The sequence below is a fragment of the Ochotona princeps genome, chromosome 19 (assembly GCF_030435755.1).
Source record: "Ochotona princeps isolate mOchPri1 chromosome 19, mOchPri1.hap1, whole genome shotgun sequence".
Classification (NCBI taxonomy): domain Eukaryota; kingdom Metazoa; phylum Chordata; class Mammalia; order Lagomorpha; family Ochotonidae; genus Ochotona; species Ochotona princeps.
In genome coordinates, this window is record NC_080850.1 from 19,160,465 (window position 1) to 19,187,679 (window position 27,215).

At 40.2% G+C, this 27,215-nt stretch overlaps 1 long non-coding RNA gene across 1 annotated transcript in view; it reads right to left on the reverse strand.

Moving 5' to 3' along the window:
• Window positions 1-985: 985 nt before the first annotated feature.
• The window catches only part of LOC131482639 (uncharacterized), a 306,389-nt gene continuing 280,159 nt past the window's right edge, over window positions 986-27,215 (reverse strand). Inside the window, exon 4 of the long non-coding RNA XR_009247186.1 lies at window positions 986-1,086. This is a non-coding gene — a long non-coding RNA (uncharacterized LOC131482639). The remainder of the gene's footprint in view (window positions 1,087-27,215) is intronic.

Below are 27,215 nucleotides of genomic sequence, written 5' to 3' on the forward strand. Positions count from 1 at the left end.
CTGCAGGCCTTGTTCATCCTGGCTGCAAAGGGTTCCTGTCTTGCGGTCCTGCCCTCCAGTCCTCGCCAGTTTGTTCTGCGGCTAGCAGGAGCACTAGCATGACCTCAATATTATCACCTTACCAATGAATTACAGATCATTTCAGAAAATATTCCGGGCTTCCTGAGGATCTACTGGACAAACGCTTAACTCTAAGAGAATCTTCTGTGCTGCAAGTCTGGTGAATCACTGAATTTGTCCAACTTGTCACCTCACAGATGACCACATTTACAGCCAATAACGGTGAGTGATCTTACCAAATTTTTACATGGAAACAAAGTAAGTTTTCATTTGTAAACTGAAAGGCTAGGATTCCAATGGAGAAACTTCAGGGATTCTCTGAATGGAAAGCAGATATTTTGGAATACACAGGAAAGAAAGGAGACTTACTGTTGCCTATCAAACCATGCTGGGTTGGACACGGTCCACATAGTTGCAAAGCTGCTTCAAATGAAAAAGGTGAAGTTGTCCTCATTTCTAATTTGTAACACTGCCACACACCCCCAACCCAGCCGCTCGGTGACTTCTGCTGGCATCCTCTGGGCAACACGCAGTGCAGGCAGTTCTTGAGCCCTCCCACAACACTTTAACTGTATCCTGTGTCTTTGACTAACTATTGCTCAATCTTGTATTTCTGTCACCCTCCAGTAAAAGGTAGCATAGAGTCTTAGATAAATGGGTTATTCTATGGGTGGGTTTCTATAACCCAAGATGAACCCGGGGACTCTACTCAAGATGAAGATGTATTAAGACAAAGGAAAGGAAGCAAGTTAAAGGAACACAGGACAAAACTGGCAGAGTCCAAATAGCCAAAATAATCCAGTGTTTGACACCAACTCAAAAAATAAAATACATATCTAGCACATTGATATAAACAATAAAATAAATAAATAAATAAATAAATAAATAAATAAATAAATAAGAAAGGACAAACAGAATTCCAAATACTACTGATGGGTATTATTATCATCATTATTATTCAGGTCCAGGAAGTGGAGCTTAATTCTCTATCTGTCTTGAGTATAGGCTGGATTTAGTGACTTCCATCTAAAAAAAAAAAAAAGGTACATTGCACAAAAATCTGTAAGATAAGTTTAGTCAAATGATCAAAGCTCTATCGGTAGCTGCAGTTTTGTTTCTGTTGGATACCTCCCACTGTGATATGACAAGAAAAGCAGTTTATCTTTGGGGCACTCTTCCGCAAAAAGACAAACTCGGTAGAATCATGAGGAAAGGGGCACACAAACACAACATGTAAAACTGTCCACGATTCCAAGGAAATACCGAGAAATATGCGTACTCAACCTAAAGTGGTTTCCTGAATTCTCTTTGGGACAAAATAAGAACATGAAGAAAACTGCTAAATTTCGAATGAATCCCTAAATCCAGTAAAAAGCAAATCATGATGAAGGTTTCTTCATCCCAACAATCTGACAAGTCAATGTAAGATACCAATATTGTGCAATACTGAGTGAGTCATACTGCAAAGTTGCAAAGATAATAGAGCTCTAGTGTAAGTTAAGATATATTCAAAATAATTTTTGAGTTATTTAAAAATAGTCATTGAGGAGAACCAGATGATGAAAGTTTTACTCATAATCATGGAGAGATTCTCGAATGTACTGCCAGATAAATCATCCAGGATGAGTGTCTGGGTGGTGGATTAGTAATGTTACAACAGGGCAGTCATATACCCATACCAGTGAAAGAATTTATCCAGGAAACTAGGCACATTATAAGAACCAGGAGGTTCATATAGATGGGTTTACTCACATTCATCACAAGAAAATGGAAAAGTTCATCAACACTTTTTAGGTTTAAGAAAATGAGAAGTAGATGAACCATAGCTTTCTTATCCAATCCTCTGCTGATGGGCATTTTGGCTGCTTCCATGTTTTTGCAATTACTGATTGTGCTGCTATGAACATAGGAGTGCATGTTGGTTTCTCATAAAACAAGTGTTCTGGATATATTCCTAGGAGTGCTATTGCTGGATCATACGGTATGTTGATTTTGAGTTGTTTGAATGTTCTCCATACTGATTTCCATAGAGGCTGTACCAGCCTGCAGCCCCACCAGCAGTGGAGTAGGGTTCCCTTTTCCCCGCAACCTCGCCAACAAGTGTTGTTGGTGCTTTTATTCATGTGGGCCAGTCTTACTGGCGTTAGGTGGTACCTCATTGATGTTTTAATTTGGATTTCCCTTATTGCCAGGGAACTTGAGCATTTTTTCATATGTTTATTTGCCATTTGGGTTTGTTCCTTTGTGAAGTGTTTGCCCATTTCCCGTGCCCATTTCTTGAGTGGCTTGTTTGTTTTGACATTTTGGTTGTTTTGTAGCTCTTTGTATATTCTGGAGATTAGCCCTCTATCACCTATGTCGTGCGCGAAGATCCATGGAATACTACTCAGCTATTAAAAAAAACAAAATGCAGTTCTTTGTGGCCAAATGGGCCAAACTGGAAACCATAATGCTAAGGGAAATGAGCCAATCCCAAAAGGTTAAATACCACATGTTTGCCTTAATTTAAGATGATATGATGTTATATATAACATGTTATGTTATGTATGTTATATGTTGTGTATAAACTAAAATTGAAATGTCAATGAGGTGGTCACAGAAGGTGGCTAGGAACTCGCATTTACTTTTAACATATCGGTTACTCATTACTATGTCAATTAATTCCATAATGATGTAAATCTTTGCTGATGGTATATTGGAGCTTTTAATTGACTGGGATGATACTCTGCTGGCTCTGTCTTCAGACCAGAAAGGGTATACCTAAGAAGCCGTTGAACTTGACTGGACAATAAGATGCTGGACTCTAGGTTTGGTATACGCTTGCAATGGGGGAATCTCAACTGAACTTGAGCTGTGGTTATGCAACAAGGTGGAGGAATCCACCATGGTGGGAGGGTTTGGGGAGGGGGGAGAGAACCCAAGTACCTATGAAACTGTGTCACATAATACAATGTAATTAATGAATTAAAAATAATAAATAATTTTAAAAAATGAGAAGTAATTCTATTTTGTTTTTGTTTCTCCCATTTATTTTTTACAATATGCATTCTCAAAAACTTTTTTTTAAGTAACCAAGAAGCGGGGATTGCTTATGGAATACTACAATTTATTTTGTTATTTTTTAAAAATTTATTTCGCTTCTATTGGGAAGTCAGATATTCTGTCCATTGATTCACTTCCCAAGTGGCCGCAATGGCCAGAGCTGTGCTGATCTGAAGCTAGGAGCCCAGAGCTTCCTCTGGGTTTCCTTCGCAGGTGCAGGGTCCAAACGCTTTGGGCCATCCTCAGCTGCTTTCCCAAGGCCAAAATCAGGGAGCTGGATGGGAAGCAGAGCCACTTGGATTAGAACTGGTGACCATATGGGATCCTGGCACATGCAAGGCAAGGACATTAGCCACTAGGCTACTGTGCTGGTTCCGAATGTTATAATTTAATAAGATGTGATTTTAGAGATGGAAAAATGAACAATTGCCCTTTTCCATAGATTCCTTCTCACCAGATGAACAAAAACATTGCCCATCAGATATCAGACATATCAATCACTCTCTTGCCTGATCACTTTGCTCCTCTTTAATATTCCTCTTCACTGTGCTTTCAAAATAGTACAGGCTCCTAATTTACCTTTTGCCTCAGTGGACAATCTTCAGTCCTGTTTGTGGGTTCTTTCCCTTGTCACTAACATTTGATGTCAGCGTAAACTGGGACTTAAACTTTCTTGGTGATGCCACGCAGTCTGACAGCAACGGGATATCAGGTTGCTCCCAAACGAATTTCTTTGCCCCAGATGTCTCCTTTGAACCCTACTCTCATTCCAGCAGTTTCCTAGCAGTTTTCTATTTGGATATCTACCAGTAATCTCAAACAAAACGTCCAAAATGGAACTACTCATTATCTTTTATCCCCTCCCCCCACCTGCATAAATTCCTGCTACATTCACAGCTTTCCCTATCACAGCAATGAATTTTTAAAGTTATTCAAGCCACACATCCTGTAGTTGTCTTGAATTGTTTCCATTCTTCCACAATTCACAGAAAGCCTTCTTGGCTCTATCTTCCACTCAGAATCTGTCTCTTTTTAACAACCACCTCAATCTGATCCACCGTCACCTCTTGCCTATACAGCTGTGGTAATTTCTAACTGGTAGCCCAGTTTCACTAGCCCAAACTCAACCCTCAGCCAGCCACCAGGACATGTCAAACTGTGTCACTTCTTTGCACAAAACCCTACAAGTGAAAAGCTTATAGTCCCATAGGACCGTTTTTCTCCCTGTCCTCCACTCCTATCCCACCTGCTCTGCCTGGTTCATTTTATCCCACCAACGTCACACTTCCTAAAGTTCCATACCCTACCATGAGCTTTTACATAGACTTCTCTCTGTCTATCACACTTTCTCTGTGAACACTCAAACATGATAACTTCTTCATGTCTTGGCTCAAGTCGAGGATTACCAAGTAATATCTGAATTTCACATAAACAGTGAAACAGGATACATAATTTGGTGATATATATATAGTTCATATATATATATATTTATATGTGTATATGTATGTGTGTGTGAGTGTGTACATATATAAGTGTTTATCTAAAACTCAAATGGCAACTCTATTCAAATAGCATCTCAATGAAGCTCACCCTGACTTTCCTAAAACTTCACTTTCCATTCCCACATTGCCTGAGCTCCTATTTCTTGACAGATACACAACCTAACATGTGATGCAGTTTGCCTATTTCTCTATGCCTTCTGTTCTCCCAAGTAGTCCCCTAGGCTTCCTCAGAGAGGAAACTGTTCACTGTTATATCCCAAGCATCGGGCACACTGCTAGTATATAATAGGGGCTCAGTTAATATTTAACTAAAAATTAAATAAATGAGTATCTTAAAGGGTAGGGAGGAGAAAATAAAGGAATAGAAATGACTGATGGGTACTGGATTATGGCTAGAACGGAGTAAGAAGTTACGGAGTTTCATTTCAAAGTACCATGATTGAAAACATTATTAATATCCTGTATATTTCTCTACTAAAAAAACAAAGCAGAAGACAGAATTTGAGATGTGTCCATCATAAAGAAACAGAAAACATTCTAAGAGATAAGCATGTTTATTCTGATTTTTTTCTTTACCAAATGTGTACATATACTGACACATCACATAGTACTACATAAATGTGTATACGTTTATATATCTGTGAAAATGTTTAATGAAAAATTAAAGTAAGAAAATTTTAAGGCATACATTAAGCATTTAAATTATAGTAGGTATTGTAATACAGGCTTGGGATACTCACAATAATGTTATTTCTTTTCCACAGTTAATGATCAGAGAGGTTTGGTAGTGTGCCCAAGGTCACATGGCTAACAGGCTGTTATTCTAGCATATAAATTCAACTCAGCCAAGCTCAGCATTCTCCTCCCACTGTGCCAGGTGAGTATAAAGCTGATCTTGTCAAGAGGAAATTTCTTCCTATTTTTAAATTTTTTGATGATAATTTATACTAGAGTTCCATTTGGTATGTGAAGCACATTTATTTCAGGAAAGTGATCTTCAAACCATTGTTCTTGATTTGCACTAAATGTCATTTTGCAGATCTATGGAATAGAACACAAGAGATTTCTGTCCACAGTTCCGTGGGCCCCTTTCCTATATCAAAGTCGCTTGGATTCACTTGCTTCCTCTCATGTTCCAAGCACGTGTTTCTTAAATTATTTCAAGATGTCTCCAAGGTGCAATTTGATTTTATAGTCACTATCAACCCCAACTATTTAATGTTAATTTCTTACAACCTACTCCACTGGCAGCTTTCTTCGTGGTCGATATTTATTTCCCACCAAAATGTGCATTGTTTGTTGACATTTTTATTAAACTGGACTGTAATAAATCTGTCTGCATTTCTATCTATTTTCCCTCAGTTCTCCAGAATTCAAAGTAAGTTGATGCATTTTATGAAGGGTAAGCACTGTGGCATGAAACCACAACCCTTCCCTGGCGTCCTGCACATCTTGATCTTCAGGACTGGCTCTGAAATGGGCACTCTAAGATAAACACCTCCACTGAGACATACACAAAAGACATTGCTCCCCACCCCATTAGTCCATCAGATCTTAGGAAGCGGGTGGAATGCCAAGACAAACCTTAGGAAGTTTAATAGAATAAGGGAGAAGGATTAGGAGCCAAATAGATCAGACCCTGAATCGCAGCTTGCCAGCTTGTTGTCTAACTTTGGATAAGTTCACTTAACCTATTTAAACCAAAAATGTCCCATCAATATTCTGAAGGTAAGAATAACACTATTTTACAGATCTCAGACACGGATACACCTAAAACAGTTCCTAAAACTTTATAACTGTTCAAATAATAGTACATGATCATTAATATTTCCTCACTTTGGCCCAAATGCCACCAGATTTTGGCCAATTTCTACTATATCGATACTCTGTTTAAACTGAGTTATTTACGTGGCAGCCATGTTTCAGAATGATGACTGAGTCAAGCCAAACTTGGTGTCTTCTTTCACACATAGGTTAAAATATTCCTAGTTCACTTGAGAGAATCGGGAAGGGTGGGTTTTGGGGGGTCCAGTACAGGGAATATAAAGCACCATTCCCAGAGACTTAGTGAGTTTTCCAGAGTTATAACAGTTTGGACAAGCTTGGTTAATTTTCATGAGACTCTGTGTGCTAATCCACAAATGGGGTACACTATCTTCCCAGCCTGCCACCCCCTGTGCAATTGCTTAGTAAGCTGTAAAACAATGGACAGGTCTTTATCAATATCATATTCATCAAGCTAAATTGTATTCAAAATGAAGAAAGTAAAAAATCTGTTTGTAGAATTCAAATTTTGGAAGGATACAAAGACCACAATAATGTTTTGTCAATACTAGGATGATCTTGGCCAGATAGATTGTGGGGACAGCAAAACGGAAGGATAATCTCCTACAGGACACTCACAGACTTCTATATCACATTATTAGGGGTATCTTTAATATTGATCTACATTGAAAAGTACAGTTTGCTCTGAGAGATTTCCAAGACCTACTTGGTTTCACTTTTATTTCCTACTGAATAAATAATGTAATGCATAATCAAAAGTTGTATAAAATTAATACAGCTAAGGAGGCATATTATTGCGCCATCAAATGAGCCATGATAATCTACTTAGCAGCAAACATGAGGATGTGATTAATATCAGCTTTATTAGACATATCTAGGATTTGAGTCATTGCCCCACAAACTACTTTCTGAAAAACACCAGCATCAAGTCCTGAAATCTAAACTGTATGCAATATTTCTGTAAAGCATGTGTGAAGGGAAAGGAGACAGTAGAATAAAGGAAAGCAGCATGCTATATCAGCAAGTCACTGGATTACAAATTGAAAGCCTTACTGCCCAGTATCTCACACAAGCCTTGAGCCCTGGCTTCTCCATTCATAATGTGGCCACTGCATGTCTCAGGGTTATTTTAAGGGCCAAATATACACAATATGAGCACAGTTTTCTTTTAAAAAAAATCCAAAGTATTACATCAATTTAAGAACTCATTGGAAACAGATACAGATCCTAAATGAAAAGCCATTTTACATATATTTTAATTAATACAAACACGAGATTGATTGACACAAATACTTTGTAGGTACAATCCTAAAAATATAATAGTATTTCTGTTCCTTCATGCCTCTCACTTCTCCTCTCATGATTTCTGACTTTGCATCATGTTCTAGATGTGGTCCCCATGCATGGTAGAAATAGCTTCAAGATTAAGGTCAGAAAACCAGATTTGATGTCCATGTCCCCCAGCAAATGAGTGTGTTTGGAATTCTTTTTGTGCGCAGGATTCCTCCTATGAAAAATGGAGGGAATCTTTGCCTACTTCACCAGTTTTGAATGTAAAACATAGTTTGTAAAAAACAAAGCATTCGGCCTTTAGTCTTCTCCACGCCCATGGAGCAACGATCCCTCAGGTAAGCGGAGCCCCGTATGTTCGCAAACCATGAGGGCAATTTGGGAGCTGGACTAATCCAGCTCCGTCCTGCCGCCATGGCTTCGGGCGGCCAGTGCACCAATTGGTGCCATGCTCTGCCTACTGGTCGCCCAGCGGCGAGCTCTGGGGCTTTTATTATTTGTAATAGCTGCTCAGGGACACTCATGAATTAGGCCAACTTTAGTATATGTGAAACATGAATTCCTGGCGACTGCCAGTGGGAGGGACATGTAACTCTTTGCGCTTGCACCTGCAAGTCTACTTTAATCGGGGATGCTGGGCCACGGTATCTCTCGTAGAGGCCAAGACAGGAGAGGTCCTGAGACAAGCTGAGTCAGAACAGCCACTGTCGGGTGCGGGATCTGCAGCTAGGAGCAGGCGAAGTTGGTCAACGGGGGGGACCCCTAGCTGAGTTGAGGTTCCCACCGAGGGACACGAGTGCTGGAATGGGGGCTGCGTTCTGGCTAGGAAACAGTCGTGGTCTCCCATGACACTAGTATGGCTGGGATTGGATGCACCGGGCTGGGCCAGACCCCAGCACCATCTGGTGTCCTAGGGAACCAGGGTGGATGTGGGACTGACTTGGCTAGGTCACAATCCCCTACTGAGCCATGTGTGAGCTATACATGGGTATGGACGAGCCATGGATGGGCTGAGTCATCCAGCAACAGGAACCAGAGTGGGGTGAAAGCCAGCCATGAAAAGCCACTGTTCCTGCGAGGACAGAAGGTGAACTGAGAAGGGCTGGCTCATGGACCCCCTGGTATGCGCAAAATAAGCGCAAGAAGTATGATAGAAAACAGCCCCAAATGGGCCATGGAAAGTTTCCCACTGGCATACATTTGGCATGGGTCAGGGGTGGACCAGGCTGAATCAGTTCATGTCATCCACTGGCAAACCCGGGCACCGGAGGAGAGTGTGGGTCTGGCCAGGTTCAGTCTCGACTAAAACTAGTGCATGATATGGAATTCCAGGGTGAGATTACCTGTACTGGATTAGAATGCAGCACCCAACCAACACGCGTGAGAACCAGGAAGGGAGAGGGCAGAGCAGCGGGGGGACGGAGGGGCTGGTCCCCTCGCCGGACAGCTACTCTCACTGGATAGAGTGGGATGGGATGGGGACAGACCAGACTGGGCAGGGCTGCAACACCTGAGCGCCGCACGTGGACTAGAACAGGGAAAAGCCAGGTTGGGCTGACTATTCCTGTCGGTTCTAGCATAAATTGGAGTGGGTGAACGTTGTTTGGGCTTAACTGCAGACAGCTGGCAGAAGCTGGCACTAGGAGCTAATTCTGTCAAGTCAAACCACAGAACCACCCAAAGATATCATAAACCAGGGCTGAGAGAGACCCAAGAGGGAAGTGGTGGGGTTCCCCCTCTTGGGTCACTACTCCCGCGAGAGGGCATGAAAACTAGGAGGGGGGCTGGGGTGGCTAGAAGGAGAGGCACTCAGCAATATCCATGAGGGCTGGAGAGTTGAGTTGGTTGGAGGGAACTAAGCTTCAATGCCCATTGACAGATACTGGAGCCATATGGGAAGCGGGACAGACTGGACTAGTCTGCTATATATACTGGCAGGCCAGGGTGAGGGGCGGGCCTGGTGGTGGTTATTGCGGGTCGCCCCAACTGGGCTGCAGACCCCACTGGTTGATGAAAGAGTCGAGTGCATGCTGGACAGAACCAGGCTGGACTGCAACACCCTTGGTTCCAGTGCAAGTCGGGACTGAGAACGGAGCCAGCCCAGCGATTGCAACCACCAACTGATTGTGGCGATGGACTGTGCCGGAACCGGTACTAGCTGGACCATGCGGGAATCTGATCTGGGAATACCTCTAAGTCTCTTTGGTGATCTCCCCAATCGAACTGCTGGACTCAGAGCCCTGGCTAAGAGAGGACGGAGGACGGAACAGGTCAATCAACCACCTCAGCTAAATGTTGGGCAGCGAAACACTGGGCAAACAAAGACTCCATGATGGACTGTTACAATCAGTGGCTTCTTCAATGACCTAATCGAGCTGGGAGGGATGTGACTGGCAGCGATCCATAACTGGAAGACTATTAAGACCACTTGAGCAAGTATCTCAGCATGCCCCACATCTGGGACCTTGGGCGGGTGGGAGACTGGGTGGGGATTCTCCCTCAATATCCCCCTTCACCTCAGATACATAAATAATATAATAAAAATATATATTAATAAAAAAAACCAAAGCATTCAACAATGTAAGAAAATAACTTCAGCAACACCATACTTCCCAAAGAATCAAAAGAAAAATTTCTTCATATTTTTCCTCGCATTTTTAACTTTTCCTGACCTCTATTGTAATTTGTGCACATAAGACAAGTAACCCTTGAACACATGGGATTAATGCTTTGTGTTCACAACAGGGATAACTTAGTTTATACACAGCAATTTCTCTGCCGTTTGAAGACATACTCCAATACTCCACCCTTCTCAATATTTTTTGCTATTATTCCATTTCCAGTGGGTCTCTTGATTAAACATTTTTAGTTTCTGTTTATGGAATAAAAGTCACTCTCCTCATGTGACCTGCTAGCTCTACCTCTTCAGTGGCTTCACATCCCACCTGATCCTCCTGGTTCTAACTACTCCAGTAATTCTTGTATCTATTATCTGGCATTATACATATGCTCCTTTCACAGAGAACATTTTCCTGCATCTAGGACATTCTTCCATGGATTATTTTCACAGGTCCTCTTCTTTTCTAGCTTTCAGTACTACTCAGATTTCATCTTCGTGCAAGGTCCTCCCTGAACATTGACTGCACAACAGCCCAGGTCATCATTTTCTCTTCTTGGTGTGACATTTCAGTGTTTGTGCAATTCAAAACACTGGTTCTCAACCACAGGCAAAGCTGCTATCTAAAAAGGACTTACAAAAGCATTGGAATGGTTTTGGCAGATACAATGATGACAGTCCACTGCAGGTATTTAGTGGCTGGGCTATAGGGTGCTCAAAGTCCTGTGAAACCTGGGCCAAGTATGTGAACAGAGAATCAAAGTGACCAGAGTTCCTCTGTCAAAAAATGCTGATTTGCTTATTTCTCAGCTGTTTCCCCATCTGAAACATGAGCTCCTGAATCCATTTCCTGCTGCAGCTGTTCTAACAGATAACCACATATGTAGCAGCCTCAACCAACCCAAATGTATTCTTTTATGTTCTGGAACTCAGAAGTTCAATACTAAGATGTCTATGGAGTTGCGCTCTTCCTAGACACCCAAAGAAAGAATCCATTTCCTTGCCTTTGTCAGCTTCAAGAAGCCAGCTGTATTCCATGGCCCTTGGCCCTTGCTCAGACCATTCCCAATTCTTGCTTCCTTTGTTAAATTATGTCACAGCAATAGGTCTGATCTCATGACATCCTTTTGTAAAGGCCTTTCTACAACACTATGTCCATCTGCTAATATGGGATTCTCTCTTTGTGCCACAATTCTTGATTCAAACATATCGGAAAACTTTCTTTTCGCTACTGACGGTAACATTCACCAGTCTCAAGAATCAGGATACAGATATGCTATCAGGACCCACTATTCATCCTATCATAATTTCAAATGAGCAAGAACTGTGTTTGTCTTGTTCAATATCATAGACTCTGACACCAGAAAGATCCTGGCACACAGCAAGTACTCAAAAAATATTTGATGCTGAAGCAATATATGTCAAGTCCATTGTTTACTCGAGCCTAATAAACACTGAGGACAGGCTCTTGCATGAATGTTGCCATATAAAATAAAGGTGCAGTTCAAAAAAAGTTATGGGCCCTTATGGAATATGAATTTATTCATATTAAACACTCCTTAGCAACAAGCAGAGCTCTTACTCCAAACCAGTATTATGACTGTCAGCATCTGCCCCAAACCTGAACGTTCGGAGTAAATCCTCCTGTGCGATACCCTCTGCCATAAGTGTTTCCACTCCTTTCACAAGGAAATATATCTAAAGGAGGGAAAGAAGCTAATCCCAAATGCTCACATTTAGAGCTAAAAAAAATGTCTTATTTTAAAAGGCTATAATAACATATGTTAGAGTTGGAGACAGCTGATACTATGAAGCTTTTGTCTTGCCCTCTGCTGACAGGGAATGTGCAGAACTCCAACAGCAGAAGTCAATCGTGGCGAGCATGTCTCAGGACTCATGGACTCAGCCTAAAGAGGGCTACTGGAACCTCCCTACACCATTCTAGTCCAAATCAGAGATGGATGCAGCAAGGGAAATAGCATGCAGGTGGGAGGGAGGAAGGGAGTGACAAGGCAAGGAAAAGAGGCAGACCAAGAGTGAATCATTGTCTTTATCAACTGCCACACGGATCAAAGTGAAATTCTCATTTACAGAGCAGATTACATTCGCAGGTAACTTCAGGCAGAGCTTCTGACAAGCCATGGGAGACTTACTCTTTTTTATGGAAATTCAATCTAGTTTGAGACTTGCAAGTCAGGCCATTCCAAAATGATAAGTGACAGGAGAAGCAATGCATTTGGTATTTGCTGAAGCAAGTGGGGTCTGAGCCATGTGCAGGTCCTTCCTGAGCAGTTGATGGTTAGCCTTCTCTGGCTGTCACCATGGAAGCAGTGGGAGATTGCTACTGCTTTTATAGACACTTCAGGGTAGGGGGCCGCGAAATAGCCTCTTTAAGTAGTGTGCTGAAGACCCTTCATGGTTAATTCATCAGCATGCTCAGCCGATGCGCTGTGGGTTTTGTGCTGAGAGGCTGGGGGCTGGGACAATGTCTCTTTTTCTCACCTCTCCTTACTTCATTTCTAATCATTAGAATGGGAACATAATGTACTCTTCTCTTTGGCAAGGCAGCTGGTACTCAGGAGAGTAAGTCCAGCAGGAGAACCATGGGCCCAACCTTGTGTCTTTATGATACCAAACCATGGCCTTTCACTTTGGATAGAAAATTCCCTTCTGGAGAATCTATTTCATAGTCTGTCAAATCACAGATAGGTCAGACTGAAGTACCTCTTGCACATATGGTTAACTGTAGGTGTGTCACTTTGATTGCATTAAAAAACTTCTAGAAACCTGGTAAAGCCTTAGTTTGAGTGCATCTTTGAGAGTATTTTCAAAAGAGATTCCATGTGTGTCTCATTGCATCAAATGGAGAGGACCCATCAATATAGATGGCACTATCCAACCAGCTGTCGACTGGAGAGAAAATTGTGGAGGGAAAACTGGCTTTCATTCCCCTGACACACACAACTTTAAGAGCTGAGATGTGTGCATATTCTGCCCTGGACATCAGAAATTCAGGAGCTCTGCACTGTGGATGCCAGCATTTTTGCCAGGATTCACCTTAGTCTTCACTGGTTCTGAGGCTTTTGAACTTGGACTACACCCAGGCCACTGGCACCCCAAGGTCTTGCCTACAGATGCTGTGGGACACCTCCTTTTCTGTCATCACACATAAATCTGTTCTCCCATACACCCCCTCTCTGCTCTATATACCTATTCTACTTCTTCTCTCCAGAGGCACTTAATATCATGTTCCTTTATCTGCTCAGAAATTACTTTATTATCTTTTATCTCAGAAAGCACTGATCTTTTCTTGTAATAAATTCTTTCCCTTTCCTTAGACCTTGATAATCCTTATTTGCACATACTCAGAAGCACACAAGCAAACGCACAAGCACACAAGCACACACATACACACACAGAGCCTATGAGCTATACAGGGAGGTGAAGGCTGGCTCTTTCACAGGACCCATGCCCTGGCCAGTGGAGAATTCAGGGAAAACAGTCATAACAGTGATAATTGCCTTGTTTCTAAATCTGAACATGCCACCTTCTAGCTGTGTGAACTTGGACCACTTACGTAATTCTTCTGCATTTCAGTTTTCTAAATAGAGTGTCTTCCTCACAGAATTGTGTGAAACTACAAGAACAAATGCAAAGCAAGGAGCACAAAGTATATTCTCAATAAATGTTAGTTATACTAGTTTTTATTATATTTCCCTGGTATTATTATATAGATATGGAGAACTCCTCTGTCATCTGGGCCTACAAAAATTATAGTGAGGACCCAGCAGGTTGGCTCAATCAGCTAATTCTCCACTTTCTTTTCCTTTTTAAAGATTTATTCATTTCTATTGCAAAGTCATATATACAGAGAGGAGGAGACAGAGAGAAAGATTTTCTGTCTGATGATTTACTCCCCAAGTGACCACAACAGCTGGTTCTGAGCCGATCCAAAGCCAGAATCCAGGAACTTCTTCCAGGTCTCCCATGTGGGCATAGGGTCCAAAGGCTTTGGGCCATCCTTGACTGCTTTCCCAGGCCTCAAGCAGGGTGCTGGATGGGAAGTAGAGCTGCCGGGATTAGAATGGACGCCCATATGGGATCCCTGTGCATTCAAGGTGAGAACCTTAGCTGCTAGGCCACCGCGCTGGGCCCTAATTCTCCACTTTCAAGCACCAGTGTCCCATGTGGGTGCCAGTTCATGTTCCAGCTTCTCCACCTTCTATCTAGCTCCCTGCTCATGGCATGGGAAGCAGTGGAGGATGGTTCAAACACTTGGAACCTGCCTGGGAGACTGGTAATAAGCTCCTTACTCCTGGTTTCACATCAGCTCAGCTTTAGTCACTGCATCCATTTAGGGAATGAATCAGCAGGTGGAAGATCTTTCTCTCAGTCTCTCCTTCTCTCTGTAAATCTGTCTTTCCAATAAAAACACATATATGTTTAAAAAGTTTATGATGAAGTTACCAATACTAGTAGCACCTTCCCTGATGACATGGCAAAAGCCAGTGCAATGCAAAAGAGGAAAGATAAAGGAAAACAACAGCAGGTGATGAGGAGTGAATCAGTGAATGGAAGATCTCTCTCTTTCTCTCTCTACCTCCCTCCCTCCTTCCCTATCTCTCCAGTTTCTCTAACTGTAATTTTCAAATAAATAAATAAATTTTAAAAAAGGAAAATTCAGAACCTAAAACTTAGGCTTTCATCCTAAATACAATGAGGAGGCACAGATAGCTTCAAGCACAAACAGGTCACCTTGGTAACAAAATGAAGAATGCACAGACAGCATGGTCAGGAGCAGAAATTAAAAATGGTGATAGGAAGCTCCTAATCTCTATCTATTGCTCAAGGGGGATCATGGTACCTGATCCAGAGGCAGCAGCTAGGGTACTAGCAATGCTAGCTAGCAAATGTCAACCAATTTGCTTCAGTGCTCACTGCGAATTATCCAAACCATGAGCTCACTGGAAAGAAAAATGAATGGCCTGCCACAATGCTACACTCAAGTTTATTACTCAGAAACCTAGACTGTAGGAATTGTCAAAAAAAATTATCCTAAATTTATCAGAAATTTTTATCACTCTCTCCAGAGTAGTGAAGCAAGCCTCATCAGCCCCACTTTCATCCAGCATGCCTAGAATGCCTCACAATTCTAATTTTCTATTCAGGTTTTTGTGACAATTAAATCAGACCTTGATGAATTTGGAGGAGGAAGCACAGTGATTATGAGTACTAATTAGGAAGCAAAATAGTGGCTTTGATGAATCTGTGCTTGGTTTGTCCCTTAATTAATTGACTGGCTGCTCTTACACTTGGTGGCTGATCGGCTGAAGTCGTCCATTAAAATCTAATACAGTTTGGGTCTGTTATTCAGAGGAGCCTCCCAAGGAGGAAGTCTAAGTGTGAAATAGGGGCATGCACTTATTTATTATTTCTTTCATTGGCTGCAGAGGGAATTCCTTGAGCAAGTTCTGAGCATATGTCTTCATCCAAGTACAAGGGAACTCATGTAACTCTAGAAAAACCTGCTTTAGAGGTGGTTAGCAAACTGTTCACTCTGCTAGGTGAACAGGGGTTTGTGGAAGTCCGCAGCTCTTGTTAAGCAACTTAATTAGACCCTGTGTGCAAACACAAGCATGACCTTGCCATGCTAAAAGCCAGGAGTGGGCCAGGCACACCCTCCCTGCTTGGGGGTCTAAGAAAATGGCTCTGATTGTCCACTTAAAGCAGTGCTAGGGAACTGTCTCAGAAACATTCATAATGTAAGGGTGCATTTCCTGTCCAAATTATGTAATTTTTGAGAATCTCAAGTTCATTCTTCTTCTTATCCCATCTTGTGACATTGACAAAGATAGCAAATGAAGCGGCCAGCCTCAGATTTTGTTCCTGCATCCCCAGGACCACAGCCCTCCTCTTTAGCATTAGAAAAAAAATTGTATAAAATACTTGATCAAAGAGTAATTTTGCATCCTATTCAGAGGAAACTGTAAATATAACTCAAAACTATTGGTTCCACCCAACAGTTCACCCAACTGTTGGTTCCACCATCAGAGTTCCAGGTTTTGAGTTCATTTTGGCATCTATATCCTATGCCCAGATATGAGATCTACTCTTGATTGTACATCACACGGTAAAAACTGCACCTAGTGGCTAAGCTCTTGCTTATCCCTGCTGATGCAGATGACATTCTTGTTACACAAATCAAGCAATATTTAATCTCAACATATACATACATGTTTAAATGACAAGAGAATTATACCTTCATATCCTAATGAATCTTTATTTGGTGAGTGATGGTACATAGAAAGATAGTTACAAGATCATATGCCTGATTCCTTAAGGGTCTACAGTGGCTTCTTCAAAGGTAGAGCGCAGGATGGGACAGGTCACCATGCTGTCATAACTACTAAATGTCATGATGACATGTGGCTCCCTGTGAGAAGGTATGCTATTAAGACAGGAGTGAAGACAAAAAAGAGAGGTTTCTCTGGTTTGGTTTGCTTAGCTTTGGTTTGATTTTGGAATGGCCTACAGGTTACTGCCTCACCTTCATGATCATATTAGAGTACCTATTTCCTGATCCAGGTCTGCACTTCACATAATATCACTATGGCCTCTGTAAAAAGGGAGAAAGAGTGATAAACACTAAAATATGGCTTGCTCCACAATCCTTTCTAGACAGGAGTCTGAATTTTTGGTGTTATCAAATACCCATCTCTGTCTGAAGAAATGCCATTACCATTAAAGACACCTCAGAAATCTTTCCAAAGCGCATTATCATCTTCCCTGTCTTCAGAATTTTCTATGTCAATCTTTGCATAATTGTATAATGCTAATTTCACTCCATCTTTCAACTTGTGGCATGATTGCCTCATTTGATCTGTAACTACAAAAATGGGCAGAGTGTAGTAATCTCTTGCTAACACATACAGTCTAATCCAATTCCACAAATTTCATAGGAATTTAACAGATTTTGCCCCAGGCACATTTAGGTTAGGTTTTAGATGTGTTGATTTACCAGCTGGATGCCCTGAGACAATGCTTTATGTTTTGAGGGGTCTCAGTTGCCTTGGTTGTGAGGTAGAGCAAAGAAGTTCAAATACAATGTATCACAGCATATTTGGCAATATTAAAAAAAATGACACATACAAACTACTTAGAATTTACTGAGAAGGAGTAAAATAAGTATGGGACATTAACATTACTACTAGGGGTCTGTACTGTTGTTCAGTAAATAAAGCCCTCACTTGTGTTGCTGGCATCCCATTTTGGAGTAAAGATAATTCAAGTACCAGATGCTCTGCTTCCAACCCAGATTCTTGCTCATGTGCCTAAGTACACAGCAAGTGAAGGCCCACGTAGTTGGTTTCCTGCCATCTACTTGGTGGACTTTGATAGAGTTCTGTACTCTTGACTTCAGCCTGGCCCAGGCATTAATGTTGCAAGTACTTGGGGAGAGGAAAAGTTGGTAGAAGATCTCCTTCTCTGACCATCCTTCTCCATCACTCTGTCAAGCAAAAAATTAGCACTGAATTGATACTGTCTCCACAACTGAGAGTTTTGTAAAATGAGGGCTGAGGTTTTATGCGTACTTGCAACCTAAATACCTAGTATTCTATCTAATCCACAGATGTTCAGCTAGTGCTTTTGGAGAAAAAAATGTATATTTTACATATCCTACTTGTAAATGTATGTCTTTTCTCTTGGCTGCAGAATCTTTGATTCCATTGCTAACATCAGAAAGAAAAAGCTAATTATTTGTATGGATTTTTCAACCTGTGATGCAAGATCTAGAAAACTCTCTTCCTGACTCAAAGTTCAGACTACGATTTTCCTATTTTTTTTTTTTGTATCTCTCACTGATCTGTGTTCATAGAAAACAGAGTGCAAGTGAAGCTGCAGGAAAAAAATCAAGTATTATATTGAAACATTAATCTCTCTTCATTAAATGAATTGTAAAGGTTAAGATAATGATCTGCATCCTCAATGAATAATTTCTTTAAAATTTTGATCTCAGTATTCCCTGATGGATTTGTTTTAATCTTTATTTTCAAAAAAATATGTTAATGTGTCCTGATTAAGCCTGACTTTCAGAGCATCCAGTCTAAGGTTTATATACTCATTGACCAGTTGAGTCATAGAAGCACTCCAAAATATTTCCTTTAAAACAGCTCTGTGCTGACTTTTCCAACTGAGTTACATTGCCTGAAGCAGTTCCTTAAAGCTGAGCAGTACTTATTTCAGGAAACAGCAAACAAACCCAGTTTCAGGTCAAGTCCATTACAAAGTTGGTCAGAGCACCTGCATGCTTCTCTCAGAGGTTTCAGTCAAAAACCAAAATTAATGGTAGCAAACCTCTATTTAAAAGAACACCAATTGTAATGGTCCAAGGAGGACAGCCTCTGATCCAACCCATATCCTCATGAGGTAGGAGTTGAGTTCACAGAGGTTTTTAAGGCCATGTCTGTGCTTGCTATACCTGCGGATTTGTATGTGAACTTTGACAAGATTCAAAGTTAGTTTTAATTATAATTTTACTTAAATTATAAATTTAACTTAGAATGAAAGGGCTGGGAGCGCAGAAGGTACTCCCAGAAGAGAGGGAAATCAGGAAAAAATTAAACAAATGGTCTCACGAGGCATGAAAAAGATTACAGCACATGGCTGATGCTGTAATGACTCTGAAAATGTCGAGTTTTATCCTAGAATCCTAAGCTTTTTACAAAACCTTGAAAGAGCCAAGAAGAAAAAGGGAGGAGTGGAAGGGGCTACAAAGACAAGCTACAATGATACTGCCATTCAAGAAGTTTCTGGTCCCTTGAAGCTGGAGGAGATAAGAAGCCAGACCATTTAATCTGGATGTGTAGCAGACAGCGTTCTAAGTAGCCATCTACAGAAACCAACTCTGACTTCAGAAAACTGCTCATCAAAAGCCTGTGGGTAGCTGTCAGCAACAGCAGATGGTGGATGCAACAGCTACGTGAATAGAGAACACTCAAATACACCTGTAGGTCTGATAATATCCACTTGAACCCATGGTCAGGTCCTAGGAGTCTCAGCTTATTCCAGCACACCCTAGTCACCGGATGATGAGTCCATCACTAGCCATTTTTGGTGGAATCAAAAGGACATAATCTTGCAACAATCATCTCATCTGCAGGAGAGCATCTCAGGGGGCTCTTCACTCATCTTCACTAGCTCCTATCCAAAGTCCAGGGAGAATATGTTAGAGTCAACTTACATCCCTGTGTCCTAGGGTAAGTCAGAGCTGGAAAACTGGATTTGTGTTATTTTTAGTATCTCTGAGGAGAGATCAGCTCCATGTTCGGAAAATTCCCCAAACATAGGAAAAGAGTTCAAATGAAAGTTAAGAAAAAAAAGAATGATAAAATTCTTCTATATGATGGAACTTATATTTCTAAAAACTAAAAATCAGCAGTGGAAATTCTGAAAAGTGAACATCAGGTGTCATAAAGATAGGTTAGTAAAGCAATTATAATCACAAGTTATACAGGCAGACCAAAGTTCAATCCTGGTTCCAATACTTCTTACTGCTGTAATCCTGGAAAATTCTCTTTAAGCCCCAGCTTCCCAATCAGGAAGGCAGCATTAATTATGAGTTGTCAACAATAATGCTGTGGCATTGGCAATGCCATTTGTCATTTTTACCTACCTAGAATTGATTTTTTTTTACTTCTTATTACATGAATAATACTCTCCACCCCTGCCATCCCTGCCCACCCCCACCCCACACACACTTTATGGAAAAGTCAAGCTCTATCATCTGAATGGCTTATTCCATCTTGTTCTCACCCACTTGGGTGAACTATGAGCAAAGTCTGAAAAATCACTGTACCCCATACTAATAGCCTCCATAGCTTGCTTAGTGATAATATGCCTAAAAAGACTAATTCTTTTGATTTGGGCAACTATATCATCCACAAGTGAGTCTGAAATGACAGGGGGCAATCTTCCCAACCTCAAACAGAAGGAGGAAAAAGAAGAGCAGCAAAGACTGTTCTATCCAGCTAGCCACAAAGCCAGCTGTTCCCCTGGGTTTCTCACTAAGAGTCTACACATTTCCATTTATGTTTCAGTTAATCTGTATTGAATCACAACAACTTAAAGAGTTCTAAGAAATCGAGTTGTTTAAAAAGATTAACTGACATTAAACTTGGCAGACTGTCTCATGAATATTTTGTTTCTACTCTTTTATACCATAGGTATAGGCAAGGAATTTAACTACAACTTTAAAAGTTATTGTTATTTGCATTGTTCAAATCTTGGCTGCATCCTGTATTACCTGTCACACTCTTTCCTAAAGTCATTTAACATTTTTTTTTCTAAATAAAAGTTGCTCTTTCCTGAAAGTGTTTTACTTTCTCTTTACTGCCCCCAATTCCTGTATCTTTCAAGGACTCTGTTGTTGTCTTTGAAAGAACAAGGCTTCCCTTCTGCACTCTGGCCTTTCCCACTTTCCCACCTGTCTGACTACACACAACATACCACACAATTGTGAATCAGGACATGAATTTTATGCTTTTAAAAAAAACAAACACTGCATAATAAACCAGAATGTGGCACTGCTCTGTCTGTACTAGAAGGAAAGTAGGAAACCTTATTAAAAGTTGGCTTTTGTAATCACATATGCTCAAGAAATACTTGTTTGTAGAATGGTTTTATAGGTTGAATGGATGGATTTCATTTTTAACCTAGAAATGGCAAGGAACCTGCTTAAGGTAACATGTGAACTAGCAGAAATAGAGCTTGAACACACAGGCCTCCTATCTGATGTAATATATTTCTTCACTCTTACTATACAGATGAGTTTAGCTACTTGGGGGGGTTTAAAGTGTGCTAACAGTATGTTTCCATTCATTAACTCATTTAATTCTATGAAGCAAATTCTTATTATACTTGTTGAGCAAACTGGGTCCTAAAGAGTGTGGGATTTGATCAAATCTATGCAACTATACTAATGACAATTGGCATATTACTTTGGGACCCTCTGCTCTGACTCTTAAGATTCTTACCTCTTGGTTCATGATGCTTCCTCAATAAACAAAGTGTCTGCATTCTGTTACCACTAGAAAGCTTACTGAAACCTTTAAAATAGCTTTGGTGGTGAAATACCTTGGCTCCAAGGAAGGTAGAACTTCAATCCCATGCTTCTACAATTTCCATACTCTGGATGAAATATGCACATGTCACGGACAGATCACACATTCTTCTCACTTTTAATAAAATGGTCATTTTTAGAATGATAATTTAATATGCATTCTCTATACAGAGATTTTGATGATGTACCCACTGGACCATATTTAGTCATCTAAATATGCTAAATCTAAATATGGAAAAGTGTGCTGCCTGCATATAATTATGAATTCAGACTAATATGTATGTGTCTTTGGAACTTATAAATCAACAATTTATTGTATAATACACTGTCCAATATATTGCACCTTTTGAAATAGATATGTATTTGAGAAAACTAAAACTTGTCAACTGGTTGTGCATTAATAATGAATGTTAGGCTTGGGCAAGAAAGTAGAATAAATCTAAGTTGATATGCCTTGACCAAGAAGACCTCCATAGCGTTCTCATCTGTCTACCACACTCAAGGTCTAAGCAAAGCCCAGACTACTCAATAATGTCACAGAAAGTTAAGGTGTGGTGTCTTGATTACTCAGAATGGCTATTCATCACTATTCAGTAAACATTTAGTTAGAACATGCCAAAGGTCCTAGAAACTGAGAGGCAATCAAGGGAAGACCTGGCTCCTTCTATCTCAGATCTGGAAAAAGTACATAAAGCACATAAATTGAACATAATGATAATGTTACATGGTGGTACATGCTATGAAGAAAACAAAACAAGGTACTAAATTAGAGAATAGGGTAGTAAGACAAGAAACAGTAATAAACAGGTATTGAGGAGAAATTATTCTGAGGAATAGTTGTGGATGTAAAACTTGGTAGAGGAAAATGAATCGATTTTATAAACACTAGAGGAAGAAAGCATTCAGGGAGCAGGTTTAGTGTGTACAGACTGTCTGTATGAGGCCACAGACTCAGACACAAAGGAAAACAAGGTCTTTGTGCATGCAGAAGAGAAAGCTTGACAGAGACTAGTATATAGGACATCAGACAGATAAACAAAGGGTTAGTCATGTAGGACCTGGCTCTCCACTGTAAGTAACTTTTTATTTTAACAGAACAAAGTCATGGGAGGGATTTAAGCCACAGCACAATGTGATCTGATTTATAAGCTTTCTGCCACTCTAGTCCAATTTCAAGTACTTACGGAAAGCTGAACGTTCTAGAAGAAAAATTAGCTCCAAGTGAACGCTGCCTGTGTACAAACTGTATTAAGCTCTATAGATTCTATTCTCCTAGGATAATGGGTAAAGTCTTTTCCAATAGCCATTTGCTGGCAAGGCAAGCACTTTCTGGATTGATTGCACAGTGTTTAAATCAACAAAGGCTCTGAAAAATTTACACTTGATGTGATGGTTAGGCAGAGAATTTTCTGAGAGACTTGCTGAGCTTCACCAAAAAGCAACATCCAGGAAAGGCACATGGCCTTCCATGGTGAGACTTAATGGTCACACTGAGTCATCCACTCACATTCTGGAACCTTCAGGAAGAGCAAGTACTCTGATCACCAAAAGACCTCATTCAGTTTCCACCTCTGTATCTTTCTCACTATATAACTGCAATCACACCATTTAATATCGATAAGGCATTGTTTTCTTACTGGAAAATAGGGATGACTGCTGGTATTACATTCTTGATTTGTTAACTGAATTCAATGAGGCAACATAAGCAATCCAGCGCAAAGCATAAAATAGCTGCAAGCCAGAGTCTATACTAGAAAGCTGTGTGCCTATGCTAGGAAGTAAAACCCATGACACAAAGTGTTCTGCCTAGCAAAGCAATCCAAAACCTTGGGACAGTGAGCTTTGTTACAAGGATGATGCTCAACCTAACCACCTGATTTTGTATACCTTAATCCAGTCCACTATGTGGTTGGATTTTTTTTCCTGTTTAGTTCATGTGTATAAGAGACAGACATGGAGTTCCCATCCACCGGTTTACTTGTAAGACTCTTGCAACAGCTAGGACTATTAGTTCAAGGGAACTAAAGAATCAAGCTAGATCACCCATGGGGATAACATTCAATCACTAGAGCCATCACCTGCTATCTCTGAGAGTCTGCATTATTGGAAAGCTGGGATCAGGAGCCTGAATCATAAACCCAAACAGGATTCTCTGAAGTGGCATGTGGCTATACCAATCAGCATCTTTATCACCATGCAAAACACCAGTTTTTGTATAACTACTGAACTAAAAATGATTTTCAAATAGCTGAAAAAAAATAAATTATGACACAGGAAAATTATTGTGTATTCAGTATCCATACCTGAGTTTGATTGGAACACAGTTACACACATCTTTGAGTATCTGTGGCTACTTTCTCACAAAAATGACAGAGTTGAGGAGTTGAGTGGATGAGACTATGAAGTCTGTCAAAGTCCAGATGTTTACTATCTGGTCACTTCCAGAAAAACTTGACTCACCTCTGCTCTGAGCAGCTGCACCTGCTACTTCGTGATTAATTAAACAGTCCCTTGGTCCACTATATTCTGCTTTCTTTTTCAAATATTTGTTTATTTATTTATTTATATTGAAAAGGCAGATACACAGAGAGAAGGAGATACAGAGAAAGATCAGATGTCCACCGATCACTCCCCAAAAGGCCACAAAGTCAGGAGCCAAGAACATCTTCCAGGTCTCCTACATCAGTTCAAGGTCCCAAGGCTTTGGCTCAACCTCTAATGCTTTCCAAGGCCTCAAGCATGGAACTATATGGGAAGTGAAACCTCCGGAATACAAACCAGCACTCATATTGGATCCTGATGGATGCAAGGCAAGGATTTAGCTGCTAGGCTATCATGCTAGCCCCAATATTCAGCTTTCTTTTTGACAACACTGTGAAACCATAGGTGCTGAATGAATTTGAAGGAGCAAACACAGAAGATAATCACTTCTCATTTCACGGTGTTCTAGTAACACACGCAGCTGCTTACTGGAGCCCTGAAGTATAAGAAATACACTAGCAGTATCCCAAATTTATCCACACAAGTTGAGGGTTCATAGAATTTATCATGCATTCACTACCTAAAAGCAAGCCACATGGAAAGAACTTTTAGTTTCTTAGCAAATAGATTTTGCTCTTTTAACAGGCACAAGGACTTTTGGGTATACGGGTTTTGATTCTTTAACTTGGGTTAATTTGGAGAAAGGGTGTTGAACAATGAATCAAACTTAAGGCAAAGAATTAGTTGTATAGCACATGAGATTATTTGAGAGCAATTCTGGAAGTTTTGCTCTAGGTTCAAATATCAGGCGTGTTATTTACAAACCTGTGATCCAAGGAAAATTATTTCTTTTTTGTAACAGTCAGTTTACATATGTGTAAAATGGGGACCAAATGTACTCACTGGACTGAATGAGGACTAAATGAGGTTATAGCTCTGAAACACGCAGTGGAACTTGTGACATATAGTAGAAGTGGTTCTTCTTTGCTTACTAATGAGTTAAGAAACAGTGGAAGCTTACATACACCAGTAACCCGTATTTTCCTGTATGATTCACCCCTTTACTGTTTAAAAATATTTTAAAAATCTACTTGAAAGGCAGAGACTGAAAGAGACACACACATAGATATACAAATCTCCCATTCACTGGTTTACTCCCCAGATGTCTGCAGTGACCAGGACTGTGCCAGACTGAAGCCAGCAGCCAGAAACTCTATCAGGGTCTCCCATGTGGGTAGCAGGGACCCAAGAAACTGAGCCATCACTGCTGTCCTGCAGGGTGGGCATTTGAAGGTGGCTGGAATTAAGAGAGGAACTGAAACAAACTGAAACAAATCAGGAACTCTAATATGGTTGGAATGCAAGTATCCCAAACAGCACTGCTGGGCCAAATGTTTGTCCCTAACTTTTCCATCTTTAAAACATAAATTTATTCTGTTTATTATGACAGTGAAGTCAACAGGGAACAAAAATTTTAAAACACATTTTCCTGATAATTTGCTCACTGACATTTTCAACAGCAAGATCAAAGGCTAAAAGGAAACTGCCTTCAGAAACTTTTAATAAATAGTAGCCTAGAGATCCTGTAGGGTTTATGTATTTCTCTATGAGTTTACATCTATCTGAGATGGAAATTCTCTTCTTAACTGTAAAAAAAAGTAGTCAATTACTAATAGAATTATTTAATGAGCAACAAAAAGTTAGCTAGAAGTATTCTCTTTACATTTCTTTAAATCCTATCTTACATGGGTTGTATTTTGTGAGATAACAATAATGATCAGTTTTGGTTAGCACTTTCAATAAGAGAGTTTTTCTAATACAAACCAACTAAGGAAGAGCATAATATATTGTTTGTGTGATTTACCTTGGAAATTGTGCTTAGCAGCCCTATCATTTATGCAGCTTAATTATCATCCCATGAGAAATATGTAAGTAGTATCATTTTTATTCCAAAACTCATTCTAAAGTGCTTCTGGTGACTTTAAGACATTCTTTCTTTAAAATATCAAGTCTGTTACAGTGTAATTTGCAAATAATCAAGCACACACAAGGAAATGTACATTGTAACACATTCTGACACATTTATACATCTTGATAAATACCAATTCAATTAACATAAAGAGTATCTCTATCATTTCACAACATCTCTGCTGTCTTCCTCCAAACTCAAATCACCATTAGGGATTAGTTTAGATGATTTCAGAATTTCATATAATAGAATCACACAATATATTCTCTTTTATTTCTTCTTTCCCCTTGCACACTGCCTTTAGAATTAATCTATATTGTTGGATGTATCAGAAATGTATTCCTTTATGTAAATGACTCATCTTCCATTTTATGGATACATAAGGAATTATCTATAGGACATGATAAACAATTTAGTAATTTCCAGTTTGGGGTTATGACATTTCAAGTCATATATCAGTGTGCAATTTAGCGCTGGCCATGTATTTTTATTTCTCTTGTGTAAGCACCTAGAAGAATGGTGAAATCATGATATATTAATTTCATCACAAACTCCAAGTAGTTGTACCACTTTACAATTCCATCAAAAATTCTTGGAATTTCCAATGTAGATGTAAGCACTTAGTGGATTTTAGCTTCTTAATAATCTATGCCTTTTGCAGTGAAACAATTACCCTTGAAAAAAGCACAGAGATTGGCTCCAGCGAACTAATCTTTGTGAAGCTAAAAGTAGAAACATAACCTCAAATGCTAAAATAATATTGTATCGGTTAGTTTCTAAGAAGGAATGATTGTATGCTTTAAAAGAATATGAGTTAATGGGCCAGAATGGTGGCTAATCCTTCCCCTGCAAGTGCTGACATCCCATAGGCTCAGGTCACAGCTGCTCCACTTCCTATTCAGACCCCTGTTTGGACAAAGCAGAGAAGGATGGCTCAAGTTCATGGGCTCCTGCACTTACGTGGAAGACCCAGAGGAAGGTTCTGGCTTATGTTCAACTTGACCACAGCCATTGCAGCCATTTGGGGAATTAACCAGCAGAGCCAAGATCTCTCTCTCTGGCTCTCCTATCTGTGTAACTCTGCCTTTCAAATAAAAGAAAATAAATAGATTTTAAAAAAGAATATGACTTAAAATCTAGCCTGTGAAAAATAAATTGATGTGGTGGAGAGTTTCTCAGTTCCCTAGAGTCAGGGCTTGATTATCTACCTTTTGGGTATGGAATTCTATGCTCAGGCTCCCCAGTGACTTCAGAATGTAACTCAATTCAAACCTTCTTTTCATGCCTGTAGTCTGTTTCATGGGGCCTGTAGCCTGGGCTCTCAATGCTTCCAGGGGATTTTCAGCAAAT